At 34.6% G+C, this 13,545-nt stretch overlaps 1 long non-coding RNA gene across 1 annotated transcript; it reads right to left on the bottom strand.

Moving 5' to 3' along the window:
- Positions 1-10,417: 10,417 nt before the first annotated feature.
- Positions 10,418-11,811, bottom strand: LOC129144741 (uncharacterized). The gene is made up of 3 exons (XR_008549247.1): positions 11,717-11,811; positions 11,337-11,466; positions 10,418-10,645 (listed from the first exon to the last, which is right to left on the bottom strand). It is a non-coding gene; the product is annotated as an uncharacterized LOC129144741 (long non-coding RNA).
- Positions 11,812-13,545: the final 1,734 nt, after the last annotated feature.

Here is a 13,545-nt window from a genome sequence, read left to right as displayed (position 1 = left end):
CCTTAAAGCTTTATTTTAAATCTCTGATGATCATTTGTAAGCAATTACCTAGCCATCTGTGGCATTATAAAATCAAACTGCTTGTGCTTCATGTGTTTCTCTCTGGAGGGAGGAATTATTTTTACAGTATTTTCTAAAATAATGTTTTCTAGTCCCTGAGATATTCTGCATATTAATGATGGCAAAGATGAGGTATGAAATGTTACATTTCTCTCTTGATCACCCTCAAACTTTGAAACTGCTTAGTCATGATATTAAAAGAACTGAGATAAACAATTTAAAATAAATAAATTCAGCCCATTACAAACCCAGGGAGTGATTCCAAATGGGTGGAACTTTGATAAGTGGAAAAAAGTGGAAACTTGAACTATCACAGGAAACAGGGTCTATGGATAAAAGGTAGAATCCAGGACTGTAAGTCTACAAACATATTCACAAGGAGGTTAATTATAAGTCTCTTCTCAGAAGTATTATTCACATAATTGGAAGGCAACTGTTCTTTTAGACCTGGAAGCCAATATTTATCAAGGAAAATCAAGTCAAAGCTCTACTGTTTGATATTAAATCAGCAACAGAAATTTGTAGTTCAAAGTATGGATGTCCATGGAACATATTTCAATTTAGAATTTAGAACAGCACTTTAAAGTGAATAATTATTCCTGCTTCCACAAAAGGTGAAGTATTATTAGTATTATTAAGAGGTAAGTGTCTCACGCATCATTGTAGTCCAAAGGGACAAAGCTCCTTTGTAAGTTAGCACATTGAGGTACCACTGGAAATGAAATGCTTTTATTGGTCATTTTCAGGGCACGCTGATTAGTGCAATCTTTGTCAAGAACTCACCAACCCCTGTCTATGTAGAAAATATTATTTCTTGATTTATCCCTTAGGCAGCTGGAAAACATCTTGGCAAGTTATTGATGAGTGGTTTTTTCTGTGATTAACAGCTCCATTGGAAACTGTATCCTATGTAACTGGAAAACAAGCTCTGAGGTGTTCTAGATGGTACATCAAGCAGGAGCAGAGAAAGGTCATGAGTAACATCTACATTGTCTTATTGGTAGAAAACAAGGTGGAAACTTAAAAATCCCTTTATATCACTCTCACCCCAGATGTAACAAGATCAGCAATTACCTCTCCAGTTGTCCATATTTCTTTCTCATCCCCTCTACTTTCTCCTTATTCTGCTCCATCCTGGGGTCTTTCAATAATATTAAATAAAGCACTCAATAATAGAATGTTGAGTCCCTTAATGGCCTGAAAAAATTGAGAAGAGCAGTTCCAATAAAAATAATCATCAACTCTGGGTACTTTGGTGGTGGGAAAACTATGATGGGAGAGATTCTACATTGCAAAGAAACAAACAAGGATGTAAAATAATGTAATAAAAAATCATCAAAAATTGCCCCTTTTAAATAACATGAAAATTTTATAAAAGACAAATTATCAAATTTCTTGAATTTTCCAGTTTTATTACTTCTCTACACTGCTACTGGCTTTTTTGGCAAACATTTTTTTTTTCCTTAATTGATGTAGCATTGGTTTACATTATTGTTTGCATTTTGCAAGTTAGGATCCTCCCTTCTGGTACTGTTACCATAGCACTGTCATCACCAAAGCACCTACATAGTTCACCACCATCACACACTGAGCTACCTTCCCTGGACAAGCATTTTACCTCATACTCCTTGATTCTAGAAGGATACTGAATAGAAGAAAAAAAATGAGATTTACAAATAATTAGATCTGGCCAGAGGCTTGAGCGGGTTGGACTAGAACTAGAAACAAGCATTGAGACATTTAGATAATTTACATTAAATCTCTTTGAAACTGTCACCTGGGGCATGCATTTAGGTGATCACTACTGATCATGTGGAGTTTCCTTATTTCCTTTTTTCTTAATTCTACTATTATTTAATGAATATCTCCAGACAATCAACCAATATCTTTATATATAAAAGCTCTACTATGGTACAAGTTACTCTTCACTATGTGGGCCCAGGCATTGGCTGTCATCACTGCTAAATAACCCAACTTCATTTTATGAGTCATTTTAGACAAAGGGAATTGGCAGGGTGTTTCAGAAAAAGGGAAAAATAAACACAAAACAATACAAATACACATTGAGTTCCCCTGAGTACTCATTGTGGAGTTATTTATGTCAGGGTAAATTGCTACTGTGAAGTAAATATGACATCTGAAAGAAAGATGGGCTGTTCTTCGGTCCCTTCTGAGGGCAGCCCTTCCTGTTCTGTCTGTTGTTGCCCTGGGAATGAAGACCTGTTTACCAGGAATTGCTGTCTCTTTAGTTCTAGTTATTAAGGCTGTCTCCAGCTTGGGGACCTGCCTGGGTACTGATTTATCACTTTGAAGATTTCACAAGTTTATTTTTTTATATTTTGTCTCTCAATCCAGTATGATTTTTACCAGGTAATTCCCATGTCTCTTTTGGCAAACGCTTAATAGTAGACTTTTAAGACAAGCCTGTTCTCCTTTTTATGGCTGAATGGAATATGCTTCCCAACTGTGTGCTTATTTTCAGAGTTTGCTGCAAAGTGTGAGGGTTTAGTTATTCCACTAAGCCAAGTCTTAAAACACTCAGATGGGATTAAAAAGCACAGCTAGTTCTGTTTCCACCTCCATCTCCCATGTTAGGGACTAAAATGACTCCCTAATCGTCTGAAAAAAAATTTTTTTTCTCTTTATGTCCTTATTTCAGAGTGTTTCTTTCTATACCCAAAAACAAAAATTATGAAAGTCCAAGGAAGAAAATGGCTATTGTATATGTATTCTTAAATTCCTCAAGATTTCCTACCTTATCAAGTAAAAATATTCTCAAAAATTACCATAAATATAAGAAAGCATGTGTTCACTTTTCACTGTTTTTCCAAGAGAGCTATTATGAGTCAAACACTTTCACTGTTTAAATTGCAATATAACAAAAAGGCAAGGTAAGGATAACAGTCGGTTCTTGATGCCATACACTGTTTAATATAGATATTGCTGGGAAAAGAAATGGGCTTTGAGAATCTCTAGCTACTTTAGTCTCTTTCTGATTTATGCTCCTAAGAGGACAAGGACCAGGATTTGTCTTAATGGTTATTGCACCTGTATCATGTGGGAGGGATGAATTAGGCACTAGAGATTGCTATGTAGGAGAAAGGAGAGGCAGGGTGACAGGAAAGGGCATCATGGTAGAAGGAACATTGGTTTTGATCTTACATCTTCTACCTGTTGTCAGGTGACTTTGAGCAAGCAACATCTTGGACTACAATCTTCTTGTTTTTAAAATTGGCCACAATATAAGCTACAAGAATTGTTCTGAAGATTACAAGTTATTTGTATGACTGGTATTTTGAAAATTGTCACCATCATTACAATATGGTCCTTGAATTCTAGATGCTTAGGGAAGAAGATGATAAAAAAAGAAAAGAAAAGACCTAGTGAATGTATTATATATTAAATTTGGAGGAATTATAGAACCATTAACTTATTCTCAACAGAATGTTCTAGCTGGAAAATCTTCAAGGAAGAGTGTAGTCCTTACTATATAGTTTGACTTTAGAGCATCACCAAGTGAGACTGGAAAGGGAGTTATGGGGAGTAAATACTTGAAGACTGGGATTGGGAATCCAGTATAGCAATGGATTTGCTGTAAAAGCATCAAGAATAACAAATGCACTTTTGAGGGTTCTAAATCCCATTTCAAATTCAAATATGATTGGTAGAATTATCTGTACAGGTGTTCATTAAGTCAGATTTTACTAATTTCCTACTACATGCTTTGTGCCAGAGTAGTAAATAGCAAGGACATGGTCCCATTCTTTGGAGGTTACAATCTAGTGGGAAACTCAACAAAAAAGAAGAAAACAAACAAGAAATGTAAAATAAAGGAATAGGATGGTATGAGAAAAATATATCAATTATCTTCTCCTGGTGGGAGGTCTAATAAGGACTTTTTTAGCAGGTTAATTTTTAACTGAGACCTGAAAAATAAGAAGAATCTCAAATGCAGAGAATAGGATGAAGGATTTTGGAAGAAGAGGAATCAAGAAAAAAAAAACACAAAATAAAATAGATAAATAAAACCAAAACACATATTATGAAAGCATTTGCTTTTTAGCATTTGTCCATCAATGAGCAGCATTCACATCATCTGTGACCTTTTAGCAAGGACAGATTTTAGATACTAATTCAGAATTACTGAATATGAATCTGCATTTTTAAAACATACCTATCCCTATTAAATTTGTGAAATAGACATAAAATGAGCTTTTGAATTAAGCCATTTAGTAGTTTTTGGTTGTGTTGAAAAAGGCTATTTCAATAGATGGTCTAGACATTGATGGGAATGGTTTGGAGAATAGTTGAGATGTAAGGAGTGAACATTGCATGTGTAAGTAACTCACTAGAGAAGCATGAGTTGGAATGGGCTGAGAACAAAGGCTAGAGGCGGTAGCTGAAAGGGAATACAAAGTCAAGAGAAGTTGTTAAAGGTGAAAATGTGTGTTTGTGTACAATAAAGGTCACAGATAGATGAGAGAGAGGTAAGGGTGGCAGAAGAATACACAGAGAATATCAAAGGATCAGGGTCCTTGAGAATGTAAGACATGGATACAATGTTACATTACAGCAAAACTAACCTGTGATGGGAGAAGTGACTCTTCCTTCACAGAAACAGGGAGTATGGAAAGGTAGATTTATTGATAATGCATAATTTCTGGCACACTAATTGTCTTTTGTCAATGAATCATAAGATCTGATCATCATCTGTAAACAGAGGGAAGCAAGGGTGGGGATTTGAAAAGTGAGAAGCTAATGAACTGATTTCCGTGGGAGAAGAAGCTGAAGAAAAAACAACAATAAGGTAGACAGGTAGTGATAACCAGATAGTGCTCAGTACCTGTTTAAAATATATAGTAAAATATATATAGTAAAATCTATGGTTACATGATTTTTTTTGGTTTGTTTTCTAGTTATGTTCATTTTATGGACACAACTGTAGAGAAAGCAGATGGTTGGGTTCATGTAGGTTGAGGTTAATAATCAGAAGTCATCTTTTAACATTGCAAGCTGTCTAAATTGAGTTTTTAGCAACTGTTGTTGTCTACAGAGGTTAGAGGTTAGATGCAGATATTTAGCGCAAATTATAATAACAGGGTGTCAATTTTTCACCTCCACAATGCTCAGCTTTTACATACTTTTCCTAAAAGTTTCATAGCAATGCTACAAGTTAGATAATACCAGCCTCACTTTCTGATGAAAATTGAAAATAGAGAAGTTAATGAACTCATCTCTGCAGAAGAACAGAAAACATAAGGATTTCCATAAACCTTAAGTAAATGCTGATATTAAATCTGTTAAACGAAGATGGATATTTTAAGATCTACCTCTCACCACCAGTCATATCATTTGATAGAGGTACATATGCAAAAAAACCCTGTTTGATGATAAAAACTAGGGGATATCTTTATTCAGCAGTGGTTCTCATTTTTGCACCAAGGAATTCACAAACTTAATCAGTTTATCATAATGAACTCCCCAGAGGTAGTCAACAAGAGCATTATAAGCACAGCAGGTTAAGTTTTCCAACAATAATGATATTATGCTTCTTTCTGCATAAAAAAGAATTTTAGCAGATGTGTGTTTCATGCAAGTTAAGCCCATAAATACACTAAAGCCAGAATGAAAAAAAAAAAAAAAAAAAAAACCGCACAGCCTACCACCCAGTATTCACAAGAGATGGTGCCTGATTTTTACCTTCAAAGCACTGAAAAGGTGAGTACGATTCTAATCTAAGTGAATTTCTTGATAGTTCTTAAAATATGCCTCAAATTTTGTCCCTCCACATTTGGACCTGGATTTCTTTTCTGCTAACCTGGTCTAGTGTGCTTGTCAAAAATTCTGTCTTCTCAAACAACAGCACCTCTCTACCAAAACAGCATGCTGCCATCAATTTTATGCTCTCACTATCTAATTTGACTTTCCTTCATAGCACTTAAACTACTATCAGCCATCACATCATACATTACTTTGTTTATTTGATTATTATCTGTCTTCTCCATGGGGAAGGGCATAATTTGTCTATTTTATTTATTTATGTTCCTCTTGCACCTAAAATAATGTCCACTGTGAACAGGTTAATCTTGTTTACTTTTTTCCTTTAAATCTTAGCTACAGGGCCTCCTGGAGTTAAGTTTCAGTGTTATCACCACTATGGCCTAAGTTTGATTGCAAGCCAGAGAGCTAACCCACATATGTTGCAGCAAGACCTCTCCTGTAGCACACCTCTGGCCTTTACCCCAGTTCTACACACACACAAAAGAAAATCTTTAAAAATATATAAATCTTAGTCACAATGAGTGTATGATACTAAGAATAGCTTTTATTTTTATTAAGGTATAATTGACAGGACATTTTATTAGTTTCAGGTATATGAGATACTAATTTGATATTTTGTATATATTGCCAAATCATTACCACAGTAAATCTGGTTAACATCCATCACCACCACCTTACTTAAACATATTTTTTTTCTTGTGATAACTTTTAAGACCTCTATTAGCAAGTTTCAAACATACAATACAATGAATTGTAGTCTCCATGCTATACATTACTGCTCTGTCTTATTAGTTTTAAAATTAGACATGTATATCATTTTTATCCCCAAACATCTCTGGTCTTTGGTCACATTCAGAAGGCAGCATCCCAAATTTGCACCCCCTTCTTTCTGGTTTGCCTCCCTTTTAGTATCCTGTATCTTCCTCTCAGGATTATTAAAAAGATTCATTATAATTGATTGCATATATGAGTCATCTTTGTTATACAAGATCAGAAGGTCTAAATTTCTACTGCAGAGGTCTTAACTACTATTTAGCTAACATGGTACTGAATTTATTTTCTTGCTTGACTTTTTATAAAATTTTCTATTTTCAATCTCTTAAATCCAGTTTAAACTCCCTTTCACCAACTTTGAATTTCTTTGTCTTTTTGGCTTCCTTCCCAGATCTTTTTTCTGTCTAGAATCTTTAACATTGTTTCTAGAAAAGCAGAGTCTACACAAGAGTTCTTAACAGCACTTAATTCTCTCTAATGAAGACATCAACTTGAATCAATAACATACAAGAAGTGAAACATTACTCTTTTAATAGTAATATACAAGCTTCCAGAGTCTTAGTTTGAGCTATAGTTGTCCTTAAACTTTTCATAAAATTCCATTGAAAATTATATCTTGTTACAACATTTTGCTGTGGGTTCTTAAGACCCTGATTTGGAAATCGTTCTGCTTACTCTTCACAATATCTCCATAACTTACATTGTTACTCTACTTATCAGAATCCCCTAGATTTGTTATGATAGTGTCTAAGTCAGTGGATGTGGATTGGGCCTCAAGAATTTACATTTCTAACAAGACCCCAAATGATAGGCCACTGGTCAAAGACCAGCCTTTGAGAGTCATAGAAAAATCAATCTACAACTCATTAGCATATGGCACTGACTGATTTATGAAATGCATCAGCAGCAATCCTTAATGACTAGATATTTTGCTGCCACATAAATTCCCCCCCCCCGTGCCTTTGAGCATCGAAAGAAGTTCTAACAATAATATTTGAACCTTACTGTAATCTAACAAGTTCTGTAGGACAGATTAAAATTATCTTTGTATTTCAGGTACTGATTCTTAAAGTATAGAGGAAGCAGTTGTATTCTCACTAAATAACATTTCTCAGTGCATTTTTAGCTCCTCCATATATTTTGAGTCACCTCCCAAACCAGCTGACTTTAAGCTAGGAGTCAAGCTTTGTTTCCTCCATTAAACAAATTAACACATTCATAAACTGACCCCTTACATTCATTTCATTTTAAAATATCTTATTTTTCCTCTAAATTTCAGTATTAACTATTGACAGCCTTAGGCTTAGGTATGTATATGTGACTTCTGAGATGTATTAATACCAGCAAACTCAAGTAATATATATGAAATTTGCAATCTACTAAAATGCACAGAGAGCTCTATCTTGGGCCAGATTCAGCTGATGTTACTCCAGGACAGCAAGTCCAAGATTTTGCTGTAAGTCCACTTGAGAGTTCCCTCCAGAAACTAGCACCCAGAAAAAAAATAGAATACTTTTTGAGAGATCAAGATGAGCTTTAAAACTTGAAAAAAAGGCTTTCAAACAGCAGTATCAATTTACATAGTAGAAGTAGTAATTCATATTTTTCATAACTTGGCTAATCTTTATTTTGCATAAACTGAAGGCAGTTTTTTTTGTTAATTAGTGAATCAACCATAACTAATAAAATGCTGCCGTCATCTGTTTTCTCTATTTTGCTTTTACTGCCCTTTTCCATTAGAGTGGCAAAAGTTATGACCCTTGAGCAATGATTATTAACAAAGATTTTCATCTAAGCAATTTCTGTGTATTACTATATAGCCCTTATGAAAAACCTAGTGGATAGTGCCTACCAATTTTTTTTATAATAGAACAATTTCAGATCTAGATTAAGTAATATGTCTAAAGTCACAAGGTGCTAAACAGCAGCAAAATAGGGATTTGAACCAGCTCAACCTTTGATCATCTTTTTGTGAGCATCACAGCAGTGAAAAGGAGATAATAGGTAGAAGGAACGAAATGCTATGTAATTCTTTCTCACTTAAGATACATAGAAGGAAATATAGGCAAAACACTAAATGATATGCACATCAAAAACATCTTCACAGTCACATCACCCAAAGCAGTGATAGTGAAGGCAAAGATAAACAGCTGGGACTATATCAAATTAAAGAGCTTCTGCACAGCAAAAGAGACAATAACAAAAGCAAAGAGAAACCCCACTGATTGGGAGAACATTTTTGCACACAACACTAATGATAAAGGACTGATCACAAAAATCTACAAAGAGCTGATGAAACTCAACAAAAACAAAGAAAATAATCCAGTCAAAAAATGGGCAGAAGAGCTAAAAAGAAACTTCTCTGAAGAGGAAATGCAAATGGCCAACAAGCATATGAAAAAATGTTCAACATCACTTGTAATCAGGGAAATGCAAATCAAAACTACAATGAGATACCATCTTACACCAGTGAGAACGGCACATATTAAAAAAAACTAGCAACAACAAATGTTGGCAAGGATATAGAGAAAAAGGAACTCTTCTGCACTGTTGGTGGGAGTGCAAACTGGTCCAACCACTATGGAGAGCTGTGTGGAGATTTCTGGACCTACTAAAAATAGAGCTGCCATATGATCCAGCAATTCCACTCCTAGGTATTTACCCAAAGGACACAGAAACATCAATTCCAAAGAGCACCTGCACCCCTATGTTTATAGCAGCACTATTTACAATAGCTAAGCTTTGGAAACAACCCAAATGCCCAAAAATAGATGACTGGATCAAGAAGATGTGGTACATATATACCATGGAATATTACTCAGCATTCAAAAAAGATAAACACATGCAATTTGCAGCAACATGGATGGAGCTGGAAGGGATCATGCTCAGCGAAATAAGCCAGAAAGAAAAAGAAAAATACCGGATGGTCTCATTCATAGCAGGAATCTAGAAGACTTAAATAAGAGACCAGGAAAAAGAATAACTATAAGAAAGTGAAAATCAAAATCAACAAACAACTATGAACCAGAGACACTCTGGGGGGGGGGTGGGGTTGGTGAAAGGAGGGATTGGGGTCAAAATAAGGGGGTTGCAATTGTATGGGGAATATAAAAATAAAATTAAAATTTAAAAAAAGGGAAATAAAAATAAATAAATAAAGTACAAAAAAAAAAGAAGTACATTATCCTTGCTTGCACACAGTGAACATTCCCACTGACTATTTGCATTCTATAATTTTTAGAATTATAGTTCTAAAATGTTACTGGTACTATCGATGCCAAGATAGTAAACTAAATAAAAATACATGGGTAAATAAAAAAAAAAGACCCCACTGTTTCTGTGGGATCCAGGTTTGGTATATTGGTAGGTCTTTGATGCACAATAAATAAATCTGGACTGCTAAGATGCTGTATTAAGTCACATAGATTTAATACATTACTTTATTTAATAAATTACTTTATTTTCAGAGATCAACTTTTTTAAATGACAAATGTGAACAATATACCACTGTGACAGTGAAATTCTATGTCATAACTTGCTAAAATATTAGGGAACCCACACAAACTTTATGTATAAATACATTTATCTCCTTTGACTACTGAGAAACTTTGTTAACATATTAAATTCTCTAGTTGTTTTTATGCACTATATTTGCTAATCTTTGTTCTTTAGTGAAAGACACTGGAGTAGAAATACAAACATGTAATCATTCACATTTCTTTTTGTCTGGACTTCCCAAACTTTATATTTTAATTCTGCATATAAAGAAACCAGGAAACCACATTAATAGCTTCAGTTTAGCTACAAAGAGAGGGGCCTCCCTGGTGGCACAGGGGTTAAGTCTCAGGGTTATCTCTGCAATGCTTGATCCTCAGTCAAGGAGCTAACCCACATATGGCACAACAGACCTCTCCTGACTTACCTGCTGGTAACCCTCAGCAGTGTATTTCAGTAGATTCACCTGTTCTGCCCCCCAACTCTGTCTCTGGCGAATCTTCTCACACACACACTTTTGGCTTCCACTCCAGTTCTTATATGCATAAATAAATAAAAATAAAAATAAATCTTCAAATAAAGATAGACCTTAAGGCTTTATAAAATATTCCTGATTATTCCTGTTACATGAGTTTCAGATAATTTTTCCCCTTTTTGAGGTAAACCCACATCGAGGGTGGGCTAGTTCATTTATAGACTTTGAAAGCTCATCTAGTTGATTTTATAATTAGACCCTTCCAGGTAGCTGGAAATTTTATTTTGCCTTCCCAATTAACAGCTGTGCTCCCAGCTGGAATTGTTTGTTATAAATGAAAACGGCTCCTTAAATTTACATTCACTGCATGACCAAGCTTGGCATCAGATGCAGCTTCTGGACACTGGCAAAGAGAAGCCCAAAAGGGTGTCAGATCTAAACTAGCATTGTCAGCTATAAATTGTATATTTCTATTAAAGACAAATGATGTGACCAATGGATCTTTGAAAGTGAACTGCTTCAGTCTTTGAATATTTCTTTGATGTGATTGAGATGGGTGTAAGTGACATGCAGTTGGGGTATGATGAACTATGAAGTATGTAAGGATAGAAACTGTGGCAATATAGAATATGTGTTGACCTGAATGGTGATCTTTTCTGTTTCGGGTTAGGGGTTTGTGGAAGAAGTAAATCAATTCTTCAATTAGTAACTATCAAAAATCACAAGATTAAATGATGTCCTCCTATCTTACCCTTGGAGTTGTTTTGTCTCACCATCCATCCTCTTTGCCTTCCTTATTGAAATCCATGAACGTGTAGACTTTCTATTGGCCAAGTCACATTTGCAATTAATATCTATGGAAGAGGGTCTAGAGAGGGAAGCTACAAAAATATAAACATAAACATAAACTTTGGTTTCCCAAAAATTATTTAAATTATTTAAATTTAAATTTAAAATTATTTAAAATTATTTAAATTATTAAAGCTTTATCTGTGAAAAATCAATTGTACACAATTTAAGGAGACTTTTCCTCATCTTTTTGGAAAAGAGTTTATTAACATGGTGTACATGAACCTCCAGGTCATCCTTTTAAAAAAAAATGTTTATTATTGAGATAACATCGGATCATACCCTTCAGATATATGTTGCCACATCACTCCCATCACCAGAGCACAAATTGTCTTCCACCATATTCTACTGGACTGTCTCCCCTGCTGTTCATTCTTAAACCTAGTAACATTGTAATGAAAAATGCAGAGATGTATTTTAAAAAATGTGTATATATGTGCTGTAAATGTCTATGAGGAGAAAGTCTTTTCAGTTTTTGTTTTTAGAGCCTTAAAACAATGCATAAAATGATTGAGAACCATTTTGGTAAGATTTTATTTCAGGCGTTCAACCTGAAATATTTGTCATTTCACCTCTACCTAGCAATTTGTCACAAAGTACCTAAAAGAAAAACACCCTCCCAATCATCTGCTCTTTTTCTATATCATCAATTCACCACTTGTTGTACTGTTTTTCACTATCTGGTAAAATTTTGAGTTCTGAAAATACTTAATTGAAATACCACGGATATTCAAGTATTCTTTCAATGAATTAAGTGGGTGGTGGTTTTGAGTAGGAATTCTTGGGTTAATAAGTAATAATATAGTTTATCATTTTTTTCTCTTTTGTTATCAAAGATATTGTACCAATGGATGGTTAAGTTTAGCAACACCTGAAGATTTTCAGGAAAAAACTAGGGTTTAAGTAAAATAGTAACTAAACATCAAAAAAGAAATTTTAGGTCATGTGACTATGCATCTATGCATTTATCTTACTACATTGAGATCAGGTCCTTAGAGACATGAACTCATTTTTCTTGGCTTAATCTAGGCAAATAAAATTAGTACTTTTAGTTCAACTTTCCATTCCATTTGCATTAATTGAAATTCTAGCACAAGGCCCCATTTAAAACTTAACACCTGCATAATCTAGTTAATACCCTCGAAATAACATTATTGATTTATGGCACATCACCAAAATTCATTCACATATTAGAATATAACACCCTTTACATCTGTTGCCAAAATTGATTCTGCTCATACACAGGAAATAAGAGAAAAAAGTAAATTATTCAATCAAATCTTTTTTCCCGAGCATTTTAAGTATTAGTGAAAAAATTCCACTTATGGTAAAGCTAATTGTTGCTGCATTTACTCTTACTTGCATTAGTTACATTTTTGATCTTTTGTCCTGTGCTAGATAAATATTTTACATGCAGTTTTTCATTTAATATTTATACACATACAACAGTTTGGAGGTAGTGCTATTTTTATTTCACAGGTGAGAAAATTGAGATTGAGAGAGAACAAATCACTAGCCCAAGAGTACACAGACGGTGAATTGTGAGGCCAGTTGAATGACAGACAAGGAGCTGACGTGGCGGGATGTCTCAGTAATAGTGGTGAGACTTAACAGGTAGGCCACCAGGGAGGCCCAACTTCGGTTGATTCTAATTAATTGGGCTACTATTAATTGTCATATGCTGATCTGGATAATCACCCAAATTAACTTCTAAACCAAATTTTCTCAAGTTAGAAAGCTTGAACTATCTGCATCTGAAATAACTGAGATATGAAAAATGCCTATCTGTGGTCCCACATATACTAAATTATTTTCTCTGTGAATGGTCCTGCATTCTTTGGTGAGAAACTTGTAGCAGAGCAAGCAACAGCAATGTATAGAGAGAGTGAAAAAAGCAGTCAAATGACAGACAAAATACTTTCTTTTTAAAAATGTATTGATTCAGAGGTACAGATTCACACCTTTTTAGGTGCATATTACCATACCACACCCACCACCAAGGCACCCACAGTCCTCCACGATAGTCCATTGGGCCCCCTCCACACTCTGTTATCTACCTTTCCCCTCTGGTAACCTCAATCTACTGTCAGATTTCTAGGGTTTATTACTGT

This window comes from Talpa occidentalis, unplaced genomic scaffold (genome assembly GCF_014898055.3).
Source record: "Talpa occidentalis isolate TD23 unplaced genomic scaffold, MPIMG_talOcc4v2.1 talOcc4.6, whole genome shotgun sequence".
NCBI lineage: Eukaryota > Metazoa > Chordata > Mammalia > Eulipotyphla > Talpidae > Talpa > Talpa occidentalis.
Note: the sequence above shows the minus strand (reverse complement) of the source record. Positions and strands in the feature narration are given on the sequence as shown.